Raw genomic sequence first — 13,486 nt, 5'->3', positions numbered from 1 at the left:
TGGTGTGTTTCTCCCCCCGATCCTGTATGTTTCATATTAGTCTAAAATTTTTTCTTCCAGTTTTCATGAAGAGTATAGTATGTTGCTTTCACAAAAAATTCAGTCACAGACCAAGCTATTTTAACATATGACAATTTTTTCCCTGTAAAAAAGGCTCCAAGATAAAGATTTTTACATCACAGAAAAAAATGGAGGAAAATTGAGAGAATACTTTATTTCCTGTAGTAGCTTGCTATTGATGATGAAAAACAAGGAAACAAATGTAATTGGTAAAACAAACCCCAAGGGAAGTTTCAAGTATCTCAAACAGGGGAATATTCTTAGTTGTAAATAGCTCAGTTTTATTTCTAGAACCTAAAATATGTATCTCTGCCCCCCCACCCCAATCTCGCTTCCAATTTCAATACTTCAGCCTTATCAGAGTAAACAAGCTATTGTTAGAATAGAAAACCCAGCTAGGTCTGAGGGCCTGCTGCCACTTCCCTCTCTTCCTAGCACAATCCAGTGCCAATAGCTTTTGGAAAAGGGAAGAAAGAAAGGTCTGCTACTGTGCTGTGTGGAAGCAAAGGGGCAGAGGGGCATCACTTCAATCTCTTGGCTCTGGTCCTTTCTCTCTCGCATCTCCAGAGAAAAGAGATGCTCTTCATTCACAAAACAAAACAAGAAAATCTCTATAATTATTTTTGGCTCAGCTCCATTGAAATGCATTCTCCTGGAAGCATCTCTGTTTTAGATTAAAACAATGCTTAGAATATTCATTCTTTGCTCTTTCTTTCTCACTCACCCTGCACGCCACCCCCAACCACCGCTCTCCCCCAGCCCATCTCATTTTTCTCTTGCTTGCTTATTTCCCAGTCTTGGTTTCTTTTGCTCTCTGTCACTGCCTTTGGTTGTATTTTCTTTTTCTCAATCATACCAAACTTAGGCCTCAGAGTTTGTTAGCATCGATACCTACAAGTGCAACCTAAGGTCTCCATGTTCAATGTCAGTTGGTCAAGACTCATAACCTCTGCCAACCAGGAAGTTTCCCCAATCCTGTGTCCATCATCATATTTTATGATGGTTGATTTGTAATCTGATGTTTCAAAGCAAAAAGTAGGTGATTTCTAGCCTTTTCCTGTTCATTAAAATTGGGAATAAAATTTACTTTCTCTTTCCTCTAGCCCTCTTCAACACACAGTCCTCAAAAGATGGATAAAATCTTCATTGTCCTTAGTAGGTGGTGGTTATTGAATTCCAGGGGTAAGGTATGGAAAATTTTTTAAATCCAAATTCCATCATTTAGTCACTGACAAAATTGAGCTCAAGAAATCAGAATGTATCTATTAATTTTTTTTTTCTATCACCAACTTTACCTTTGGTTTTGTTTTCCTTAATAAGGGCAAACACTTTTACCATTTCTCTTTTTGTTAAGGGAAAAAAATTACAGCAAGTGGAATATAGAATTCCTGCTTGTGTGTGCATATTAATAAAAGTTATCTGCGCTATGAAACATGGGGTTCTCTTCTCTAAACAGTGGGTTCATTTGTGCCCTGATTTTTATTTATACTGACGTATTTTGTGGAATTCCAACTTCTTATACCTTTCAATTCTTGGCGACTGTAGACAAAAGTTGCTGATTAACCTTTCGTAGACAGAGGTAGATCTGATACCTACTTTGATGAGCATTATGTGTTTTTCTATTTCTCACTTTCTCATTGGAATAATTAATTTGTGCTCATTTCAAATTCTTGGTTGTTAGCAAAGGCATCCAACCTTAGTACCTATCACCCATGGAATGTATCCTATTTAGGGGTGCCTTCTTGCTCCTTTGAACAATGAATGTTTTGTGTGGAGACTGTAATCACATATAAGTAAGAAGTAGCCTTCCTGCACTATCTTGACAAACAAAACAAAATCCTGACAGTTGCCCAGATGTGAAAGGTCTCTGGGATTTCCTATCTGCCCAATAACACTAAAGTAATCTTGTAAACGTGTATTTAAAAGAGTTTGAGAATCTATTTCTAAGCCCTCACAAGAACCCTGATTACTGAACTCTATTTGGTTTACCAAATAGAGAGAAAGAAAAGAAAAAAAAAAAAAAGAAAAAAAAGGAAAACCACACACACTACAATTAATTACACTGTAAACATTTAATAAATATTCTTTCTTTCTATCCTTGCCCTTTTCAAAAGGAAAGGTGGTAATTTACATGTGCTATGCCTTTTTCTTCTCATTGTTTTTTTTCTTTTCTTCCTGGCTTTCTTTAACTTGTGTAGAAAAGAGGTGGACATGTTTGAGGAGATAGAAATGTTTACCTAGTACATTTATTTTGTCATATAATAAAACAGCCTAGGCACTTTCTACTTTGTCTTAGAAGCTTTGTTAAACCACTAGTTCTGGAAGCTGCATTTTAATTAAAAAATATTGTAAAGGAAATACAGTAGGAATATACAATCCTTGATTCTCAGCCAAATGAGAGGAAGTTTAATAGCAATGTATAGTTGCAGGAATGGTTATGTTGGGGATCCATATGCATTTTCAACTCACACATTCAGGCAGTGCAATAAAGCAGGGAAAAAACAGCTGATACACAAAAGGGACCGTCTAGACAGTACCCCATCAGTCTGGCTAAATTTGGTGCTGGCATTCCCAATGGGATTGTAATATAATTGTTCTGGTGTCTGCGTTCATTCCCCCTGTCAAACACCATTCCAAATATATATCCTTCTCCCCCCAACCCTTTTCCTTCCATAAATGTGAAGCCCAAATTGTGCCATGCTAGAGAGAATGTTAGATGGCCCAACACCAAGAAAATGTTATAATTTAGCAAAATCACATTGTTCAATTTCTTAAAAAAAAAAAATCCCTGTTACTTCCTAAGTCCAAACAGAATTAATTCCACTCAAATTTTGATAATTTAAATTAGAACATGGAAAAATTTACATGCAAATACAAATAACCTTGAAATATTGAGCACTTCAGGTGAAAGTAAATAGACCTTTTTACTCCTTTATATTTATTAACCTTTGTTAGAAAATTTAACAGAAATCAGAGATGTGAAAGTGTAATGATGGACATGGATCATAAATTCTAATGAAGGAAAGGCTAATGAAAAAATGTTAAGCAAAAGCACTGAAAAAATGTAAATTGTGTATTTTTTCTTTCTTGGGTTTAAAAGCCATAATATTTTTTGGTCTCTAGCCATCTTTTGAAAGTTAAATTTCTGTTAATTTATATATGAATGCTTCAATTTTTTTGGCTTTTTAAAGGAGAAACCAGAAATATTGATTCAGTGACTTGTGGTAATTATCAATTAATATTTTCTAAATATTCTGGTTTAAGACATCACGAAAATGAAAAGCACTACTTACAGAGTAAAATAAGCTAAACATCCTATCATTAAAATGAATAATGCATACATTATTGATGAAAATGCTTATAATCTAAAAACTTCCACACCATTGAAATTTAGGTGGTCAGATTTATTTTCAAGAAAAATGCAGATTTTGGGATTGCCATATGAAACAATAACTAAATACACTCACTTTATTTTCTGTTCCAAAGTGTCACCTCTGGGCATTGTTTAGATATTAAAATTGACCAGGAAATGTATTTTTTTAATTTTTTTTTAATTCCAAGAAAAATTATCTTGAGAAAGAGGCTGGGCTGTTTTGTTTTATTAATTATGGGTGTATATTTGTACTTCCTGTTTGGAGGTTAGTAATCCTTTCTCTGATCCTATAGAAAGAATTTGTCTCCCTTGTCAGCAGTTTTGAGATGCTAGGTAGACTAGGATCTCAAGTGAGTTAACAAAGTCCGCACCCTCATCAGGGACCACTCTAACTAGAGCAAATTCAAAGAAAATACTTCAGGCACTAGATCCTGGCTTTATCCAACTTTAGGAGGCTGAGAGAGTGGTACACCAACCAAGACTGGGCTAACGAGAAATGGCTGTTCCAGGAAGAAGCAAGACACAGGGCCTCAACCCGCACAAAGAGCACAATTGCACAGAAAATCACCACCAAAGCAATCAGGAAATATTCAGATACATTTTACAGAGGTCTTAAAATTCTCATGTAAAAATGAATGATGAAAGATTATAGAAGTCTTAAAATTCTCACGTGGAAAAATAAGATTAAGAGATTGTGTCTTCTCATTTTTAATTTTTAAAGGTAGCGACTTCATATTTTTTTCCTTCTTTGTATGATATTTTTCTTCCGACTTTGTACATGGGTATGAGAAACAGGTCGTTTAAAAAAGACAAAATAATGATATTTGAACAGTGATTGCCTAGAACAGGGTGGTTTGCTTGTGATTGTTTTTTAATCACTTTATTTTATTTTTTTACATTATGTACAGGCGGAAAGTGAAAGAAAGGCAGGCTGTAGGCCTCTCTGAGATGAAACAGTGTGGCAAAATCTGAGTTTTATACTTGATTCTCAAACTATTGAATAATATCCTATGAGACCTCTTAGGTCTTAACTGGATTAAAATGAATATATTTGTGCTCTGGCTCTTTTCAGCTAACTAATGTGCATGTGAATTGATAGTGTGCGAGGGAGCCGGTGAGAGCAAGTGTATGTGACACAGGGAAAGGATGCGGGCTCCGGGCTGAGGGTGACTATGAAGGAGCGTGCAGGACGGTGTGGGCTGCCTCCAAGAGTGAGAGCAATGAAAATTAGCAGGCCTTGGGGTCTGGTGCATTTTGTCGAGAGCCAGAAGAGAAGCTTAGCTGGGAGATGAGGAGGGAGGGGAAGCATGGTGAAGGGAGGGAGGGGAAGGGGGTGTGGCGTGTGCGTGTGCGTGTGTGTGCGCGCGTGTGTGTTGGCTCTGAGATGTCAGTTATGGCTGAGCCTTGGGTTTTTGTTTTGTCGGTTCCTAGCGTAAATAGGCTGGAATCTCAGGTTCAGGTTGGAGTGCGTGCAAAGGCATCATCGTTCGAGTTTCTTTTTCTGGCCTTTCGCTAGGGCTGCTGCTCGGAACATCGCCGCTGCTACAGAGCAGTGGGGGGAGCAGCAAGGGATGGGGGTCTGTCTGCAGCTGCCCCTCTCACACTTGAATAAAAGAACTTTTTTTCAGGGGTAGGGAAGCTGTGAATACCTTTCCCAATAAGAGATGAGGCATATTGAAAACTATATTAAATTACCCTGATTAACAATTTAGCCACGAACAGGGGAGCTTTGGGAGATCTCTATAGGCAGGACTGGGGGCTATTCATGCCAGCAGCTAAGAGGTCGAAAGGTTTCTGAAGTTCACAGGCTCAGAGCCTTTGTTATGCTAACAGACAATCTCAAATCAGCTGCCTAGTGGAGTGTGAAATATAAATGATTCCTTGAGAACTTCCAATAAGTTGTCACTCTTGCTCTCCAAATACCGGGACAGGCTGCTAATTTCTAGCAGGCCCTTTTGCAACATCGCTAGCCCTAAATGAATGCCTTTGTAGTTCAAATAATCTTTTCAAGGGAGCTGTCCTATCATCATAGCCCAAATGCATCTTGGTTTTGACTATTAAATGAAAATCAGGGCTCAGCAGTGCTTGACTTTTCCAAGCGGTCCGATGTTTGGGAAGGGTGGCGGCAGCTCTCATGCACAACAAGTTAGCACCCACTGCAGGAGGGCCAGGGCATTAATAACAGCTCGAGGCCCCAGGAGCTACCCCAACTCTCACCCCCACTCCCTACCAGGAACAATGCTCTGGGAGAGATTTACGTGGCTTCCCTCAGGCTAGACTACCTTCCTCTTTCAACCACACCAACATCTCTCTGATTTATGGACCCTCTGTCCAAGAGGACAGCCAGCTGACCTGCGAGCATCTGACTGGTCACTTCGAAGCATCAGCTTTGGAGATGGATGTATTCATTCTTCAGGGCATGCAAGGCCAAGGGGAAGAGGGCAAGGTGTGTGTGTCCAGGCTGTGCCCCTGGTATCAGATGCTTGTGGATATTATTTTATCATTTTCCCATAAGGAAGATAGGAACATGGCTTCTGATCTTGGGTGTGACCCATTGAGCATGTCCAGATGGATAGAAAGAGGTCCTGGCCCTCTGAGTCTGAATTACAAAGCTTTTTAAATGAGGAAAACCACTTCCCACTCCAAAACCAACACAAGTTGGAGGCAGTGGGAATGAGAATCTATCTGGGAAAGCATGTGCCCAAATTAAACATTCTACTAAGAAAGGACAAAGCTAATTTATACAAATAAAGAAAACACATGAAAGAGAGGACAGAAACCAAGGAAATTAGAAATCCGTCTCCATCGGTCTTGCCAAAGGAAGGAATAAAACCTTAACAGTAATAATTTAGGTCCTAAAAATGTTGATATTTCTGACTCTACGTGCTCTACTTCTTTGCTGAAATACAAAAAAGACCATGACATCACAGAAGTCTCTGTTTTTTGTTTTTTTTTTTTTTCCAGACAGAGCAGGTTTGATTTTTGGCAGGGAATGGGGGGGAAAAAAACCAAATGGGCTGTATTTCTTAATATATTCCTAAGGTAAGTTTATAAACATATAAATGTACAAAAGCAATATATTTTAATACACCCTTAGGTAACTTCATAAATCTTGATGATGTAGCTCTACAGAAAAACCAAAAGCCTGATTCCCCTTCATCTTCTTCCTCTAACTACGATTTAAAATACTACACCAAAAGTGTTTGGGGGAGTTCATTTTGATTGGCATAGAAACTGGTGTAAGTAAACACTTTTTTTTTTTTTGCGTTGGGTATACCAAGACTTATCACTATATATTGATAATTAAATATAAAAAAGCGGTAGTATAACTTATACCAATTTTGAAATGACCTAGCTTACATGTTTAAATCTTATTTTTAAAAAAGCCAGGACACAAAATACAATAGGAAAGGACTCTGGGATTCAACTCAGAGAATCTGGCCGTCAGAATAGGAGAGAGTGTTTAGTAATCAGGTCATTATTTGTCTTTCAAATCCGTATTTGTTTCACTCAGTAAAACAATCTGCAAATAATATTGGCTAGAAAAATTAGTTCAGATTACTGACATTGAAGGAGTAAAAATAAAGTTTGTGGTTTCTTCTGCCAAATACCAGAATTAGATACTAATTTGTTACTGATCCCCTCACACCCTTTTCAGAGGGACTTAGGATCCTGGATATCCTTATTTCAGAGATAGCAGAATGATTGGCTTCGGATGCACTTCTAATTACACACAGAACTTCTAATTACACACAGAAAGGCAATAGCTCAAAGTTCAGTGGATCTGACACAACTTGCTTAAATTTTACTTTTCATCCCCTCTCCGTTTAAAAATTTTTAATTAATATGAAACTATAAGCATCTACATGTTACTGACACATGCTGGATATTCAGAAAAGAAACACCTTCTCTGTGCTTCCGAATACTTATTTTACCACTTCCAAGTGTCCTCTCTCTTTCCCGTCTTTAACACATCAAAACAGGGAAGAAAGCGCTTTTGTGTTATAACTACAGAGAAAACATTTGAGAATGTGTCAATGCTGTGAATACCAGCACCAGTTTGGGGGTTGGTTTGTTTTTCCCCCTGCCGTGGTATTTCTTTTCCCTTTGCTTTTGCAGTCTTTAAACTCTGACCACTTTGAGAAAAGCAATGGTTGAAATGAAAAGTTAGGACAAATTGTGTTAAACCTGTGTGTTGCCAGAATATGAGCATGATGAAAGCAGTGTTAGGACATTACAGACCCAGAGCAGCTCTCCACACACAGAAAATTAAAATAAAAAATAAAAAGCTGGTCTTTTTTCTTTTTTTTTTTACTTTCTTAAATACTTAAGACCTGAGAGAAAAGGAATCCCTATTTAAAAAAAACAAAAAACAAAAAACAAAAAACAACTTTCCAAGGTCGCCATTTCTCCAGATTGGGGGTATCTGAATACGTGTGTTTGTGTATGTGCATGTGAGAGTGTGTTTGGAGAGAAAAGAAAGAATGGGGGAGGAGGAAGGGCAGATAACTTTACTGACATATTAATTCTTTAGATAGTAGTAAATGAATGGTCCAAATAGACATTTGTTTCCCTTAATAGGTTTTGTACAGGTCTCTTACAAGCTGTGGCATATGCTTCATTTATATGTATGTTTATTTAGAAGGATTGAGAATAATAGGTGTAGTTTGTCTATAGTCGCAGTTATTATTTAAAGTCCAAAGAGGTTACAACTTTTTTCTACCCCAAACACGAATACAAAGGTCTCTTGTATGTGCTTCCTTGCATTACGTTCAAGGCCAATTAAAAATAAAGGTAATATTCTAACTCTCGAGCCTTGGGAGGAGAAAGAAGGCTAAAAGGCAAAATGACTCCAAGATGGCTGCCTCTTCCTTCTTCCCCCTCCTTTCTGCCTATTTTCCACATAGAAATTAATGTAATATTTTGTTTAGAAATCACATTGTAGGTCATTTGCAAATGAGGCAGCCTCGGAGGCACCAGTATCTGCCTAGAATACTCTCACGATGCCATCGAGGTATGGAGAGATTAAAATGCAAACATTCAAATGTATTTAGATTTGTACACAGTGGCTAGACTCACACACATACACACTTGAATGTATGAACAACACACACAGCTGCAAATGGAATAAAGGGCTGAAATCCTTCTTAATTCTTAGGACAGAGGGCAAAGGAGGGCGCCAGGCCACCTCCTTCCTCCCCAAAGGTTCGAAAATACCCTGTTCATGGTCTGGATTCGATTTTTTAAAAAAGATATATCTTTCTGATGACTCTCTCATTAGGCAGACTTCTAAAGTCTGGGGAGACAAGATTTCCATAAATTATCTCTAACTCATCTCATGCTGGTACAAAATGCAACGCTAAAATTGTTTTTTTTTTTTTTTTTACTTTTGCATTTTTTTAAAAGAGAGAATAGCAAGCTAACCAGCTTCCTCACTAACATGTTAAAGGATTAAGATCACTGGTAATTACTGCTATTAATTATAATAAATATATATTCTCAGTGATAAAATCCCACCCATAAAGCTAAACTAAAATCATGTCGAGAATAAATAAAAGTATATTTGGGGCTTTATAACAGATTTATAGCAGGTTACTCTCTAGACTGGAGTGCACTAGGCATAGAACAAAGCAAATGGTTTAGTTCCTATAGGAAATATATTAAAAAGGAAAAAAAAAGAAAAAAGCCCACAACCCTTTATCTAAAAGCCATCAGGGACAAGCACTCAATACAAGTTAACAAGCAGGAACTGATAAGATAACATTTATATGAGGTCAGAAGTCAAATGCCAGTCAAAGGCTTTTAACCTCTTGGGTCATAAACAGGAATAGTTAAAAGTGAGAGGTAGTTATTTATCGGATATTAAGGGTACCTGATCATTGCCAGAGAATCACCAATGATGAAACTAATTAGGATTTATAGAAAAAGAACTTTGTAGCTGTTCAAAGAAAATTAACCTACAAACCCATCATTCTGCAATTGGTAGAGAGAAAAACAAACAAAAAAACCCACCCTTCTTTTGAGGGGGAAAAGAAATCTAGCAATTTAAACAGATTTAGTAACAAAATCTCTCTCAGAAACAATATTTAAAGTTAATGTATATATTGATTAATATATGGTAAATGATAGACCTTGTAAATTCTGTATTAACCATCTTAAAACAAAAAGAAGCATCACATAATTTATTTTCAATTTTTGTTCTTTTTCTTTTATTCCCTCCTTCACACCTCCTAAATTAGACAGGATATAACTCCGATTTCACAATACTTCTTGCCCTTAGAATGCCGTCATTTATAAATTTAAAAATATATATGTATTCTAACAGCAATTATTTGAAAACATCAGAATATCGAAACTGCTTAATTAAAATTTTATCTTCATCTATCCAGAGAAACAGATGTCTCTTCCTTTATTTGCTGTCAGGATATTTTCCTTTGTTTTGATTTTTGTCCTTTTTGTCTTTTTTTTAGGTTCACATTCCAAACAGTTCTTGGTCTCAGAGTCCATGCTGGCTTATATTTTCAAAGCATACCACCCCCCCCTTTTTTTTTCTCTTTTGCAATAAAAGAAAGCAGATCTAGATATTTCTTTCTAGAGAGAGATAGAGGGATTGTTGTTAGGCCTGCTAAGGCCCACTGTTTCTTTAAACAGAGTCCACAATACACTAGGCGAACATTGTGGATTTAAAATGCTTTTAAATATTTATCAGAAGTATTTTATCATCATATTCAAATGACACCTGGAGTGCACTCACCTTTATTGACAATCTCTGTTCTGAAAGTCCATTTGCTTCCTTAAAGCCCCCCAAGCAGAACAAGGACTACCCGTTTTCATTCAGTTAATGTTTAGTAAAAAACCAAGCAACCTTAATCAGCATGCTGATTGCATCGTCAACTAACAAATAATTTACTACTCTGAGCATTGCATTCCATTAAAAGCTCATTAAATTTTCTGTTCTCCAATGGGAGGTTTAGCTTTTGAACTGCATGCTTTTGCTTCGAATGATCATTTATTCAATTTTTGCAAAATGTTGTGTTTTTTTTTTTTCCTAAAGTATAGGTGAGCATTTCAATACCTATAGACTACAGGCATATGGAAACACAGTTCAGGGTTTGAGAATGTTCCATTTGATTTATAGACTCTGTTTAATAAAAATTCAACATAATCTCTTGCACTTTTAGAAAATCCTGAAATCACTGAGTATATCTGTGCTTATGTGTGACCCAAACATAGCCTCAGAAATATTAATACATAATATAAAATATCAAATCCCCTTTTTAGAGCTTCGACTTTCCTTTTCCACGTATTACAGCTATTGCTATTTTTAGGATTTTTATCCTTATAAATAGCTGTTTTCTATTGATTCAAAAAGGAGCATGACACCACAAAGATCTTACCATATTTGATGCCAAACTTAATACCTTGGGTGTGTGTGGGGTGGGGTGGGGGGGTGGCTAGTTACCCAAAGAAATCCACATTTTCCGGGGTTTACACATTTTTTACAAACTCACAATCCCCTGAATTATTTTCATGCCCAGACTCAACTAGGAAAGAGTATATTTATTATTTTTAATTTAGGCAAATGTAGGAAAATATCGGCCCCCAAATTAACATGCATCTTTGGATTGCTAATTGTGCTCATTGCAAATTTGGGTCATTTTGCATGAGTGACTCTAATGTAGGTCTGAGATTGCCATGCAGCGCAGTGGATTCCTGATTCCCCCGCACTAATCCTGAACTCGGTGATTGTGTCAGGTGCAGTTCTGTATGCTCTAGCAGCTGGCTCATCCTCATCAATGCAAATAAGCCAACTCCTACAATCAGAGCCTTGTGAGTGTGAGGCCTGATTGCTGAGGGCAGGCTAAAGCACTACACAGACTCTCACTTTCAAATCACGCTAAGTGACAAGACAACTGCAATGTCCCTCCAGTTCAAAATCAACCTTTTGAAAACAAAACAAGAAGAGGATGGCTACAAAGAAGAGGAAAACCCCAGTGTTTGGGAAATGGACTTGTTTAGATGGGCTTTATTTAGATACAGAGGTAATCTAAAGTGCATTTCAACAAATGATTCTCTAGCTCCTATTCTGTCCGAGATACTTTGTTTTAAGGGTTGCAGAGGTGAGGGAGATACAGTCCCTGCCTTCAGAGAACCCTACCGTTTGATGGCAGAAGATCATAAAGAGGAAGATAATAACATAATTGTTATTAAGGTGCAGTCACCAAAATCTTAAATGAAAGCCGTAAAACATATTTTTACAGGAAGTTTTTAGAGATCGCATTAAGGCATGGATGTCAAGAGCAAGACTTTTAGAAGCTTCGGGTTCAAATCCCAGCTTTGCCACATACTTGATCAAGTTATGTCACCTTTCCACAGCCTTAATGTCATCCTCTGCAAAGTGATGGTGACAGAAGGACCTACCTTCCAGGTGTCTTAGAAGAAGGAACTGCATAACATGCTTGCCACAGTGCTTGGCACATAGTAAGTGCTCAGTAATGTCAGCTGCAATTATTATTTCCTCCCTGGCATACAAAGAAGGCGGGGGGGGGGGGTCCAAAAATAATAATGTGCCACAGTTTGAAAAGCATTTGTTTGATCTGTCTCTAAATTCCCATTTTTCATGTAGCGCTAACCCTGCAGAAGTGAAAATACTGTAAATGTGAAAAAGCCCTGCATCTCTCAGTGGTGTCTGGACAACCCTGGCAACTCAGAACATGAAGGAGAGAACAAGAAATCCCTGTGCTTTTCCTTTTCTTCCTTTCCAAACACGTGTGCAGACTTCCCCTGCATTTCAGCCCCACCCTCTTTATTTTACTGCCTAATCTATAAAGGAGGATTAACAGCAGCACGCTGCTTTGGCACAGAGCAGATTCTGGGTGAGGACCTGTAGGTAGAGTCTAATGAATACAATTTTCTGGGACGGTGAGTGCATATTTTTAGCTACATGCTGGGCTCCAGCGTTGGCTCTTGAGACAGATGAACAGATCCTTTGATCAGACTTGGGTGTTGCTCCAAAAAGAACCTTTTTCAGGAAGTAGTTGGGGGAAAATGTCTTCTGTTTCCCTTATTCCTAATTTGTACTGTATAGATTCAGATTCCAGATAACTGGTCCCAGTAAGTTGCATTACAACACTGAGATACACCATTGTGAGGTGTAGTGGTCCTGGGCGCCAGTGCACAGATCCACTTTCTGGCAAAATAGGATGGCTGGTACCTCAAGTGTGTGGTTGCCATCCTTCCCCCCCCTTGGAGAGTAAGCTAGAGGTAGTTAACCCTCCTGGGGGAGGCTTGGCCTAGACAACATCATAGACACCATATCCCCCCTGGAGTTACCAAACAATAAAACTGCTTTCTTTGCCAAATACAAAGAATGGTCTGGAGTTGGATATTAGCAAACAGCAAACCCTGTAAAGAAGAAAGGGAGGGAAGGAGGGAGGGAGAAGAAACAAAGGAGAATAGAAGGGAGGATGGAGGAAAAGAAGGAAAATTGCATGAAAAGAAGGCAGAAAACAAGGTCTTTTCTGCTTTCGTTTGCCAGGGACAAGGCAGCCATCCAATCTTGTCTTGATTTTAGTGCCATGGCGAGGATGGGGCAGCGGAGACGGGGTTTTGATGCAATGCCAAACGGGGCAGGGATGAGGCGCCAGGTCTGTGGAAATGCTGAGACTTTAAGACCTTGGCACTGGGAGAGTGTGAGCAAGATGGTAAGTGATTTGATCTCTCACATTCCTACTCAGGACCCTCTCCTTCTCTTTCTAATAGGATTAACAGATATTTTCCTAAGCAGAAATCAAAATGTGTCAAATCATCTGAGACAGTCAATTTGTTCACAATGCCCACATTCTTGCCGTACGGATGCAGCACTATTCAAAAACAGTTTTATTTCAAGAGATACAATGCAGCAGAGAGGTAAACATTTATCTTCATAATCTTACACTCCTTTCAGACTGTTTAATTTTTCCCCGTGATTTTCCCCTCCTCTTTCACTCCACCCCCAAGCTCAGCTTCAAAACATTTAGTACAAAAAAGACATGACTTCCCCAGAGGATTCGG

General features: G+C 38.1%; 1 pseudogene; it reads left to right on the top strand.

Annotated features, from left to right (window-relative positions):
- The window catches only part of LOC124509824 (60S ribosomal protein L9-like), a 93,922-nt pseudogene extending 89,258 nt beyond the window's left edge, over positions 1-4,664 (top strand).
- Positions 4,665-13,486: the final 8,822 nt, after the last annotated feature.

Source organism: Lynx rufus, unplaced genomic scaffold (assembly GCF_022079265.1).
Source record: "Lynx rufus isolate CCGP_SWC_20201006 ecotype Redwood Valley unplaced genomic scaffold, mLynRuf1.p SCAF_1, whole genome shotgun sequence".
NCBI lineage: Eukaryota > Metazoa > Chordata > Mammalia > Carnivora > Felidae > Lynx > Lynx rufus.
The sequence above is the reverse complement of the archived record's forward strand: the minus strand, read 5'-3'. Positions and strand labels throughout refer to the sequence as shown.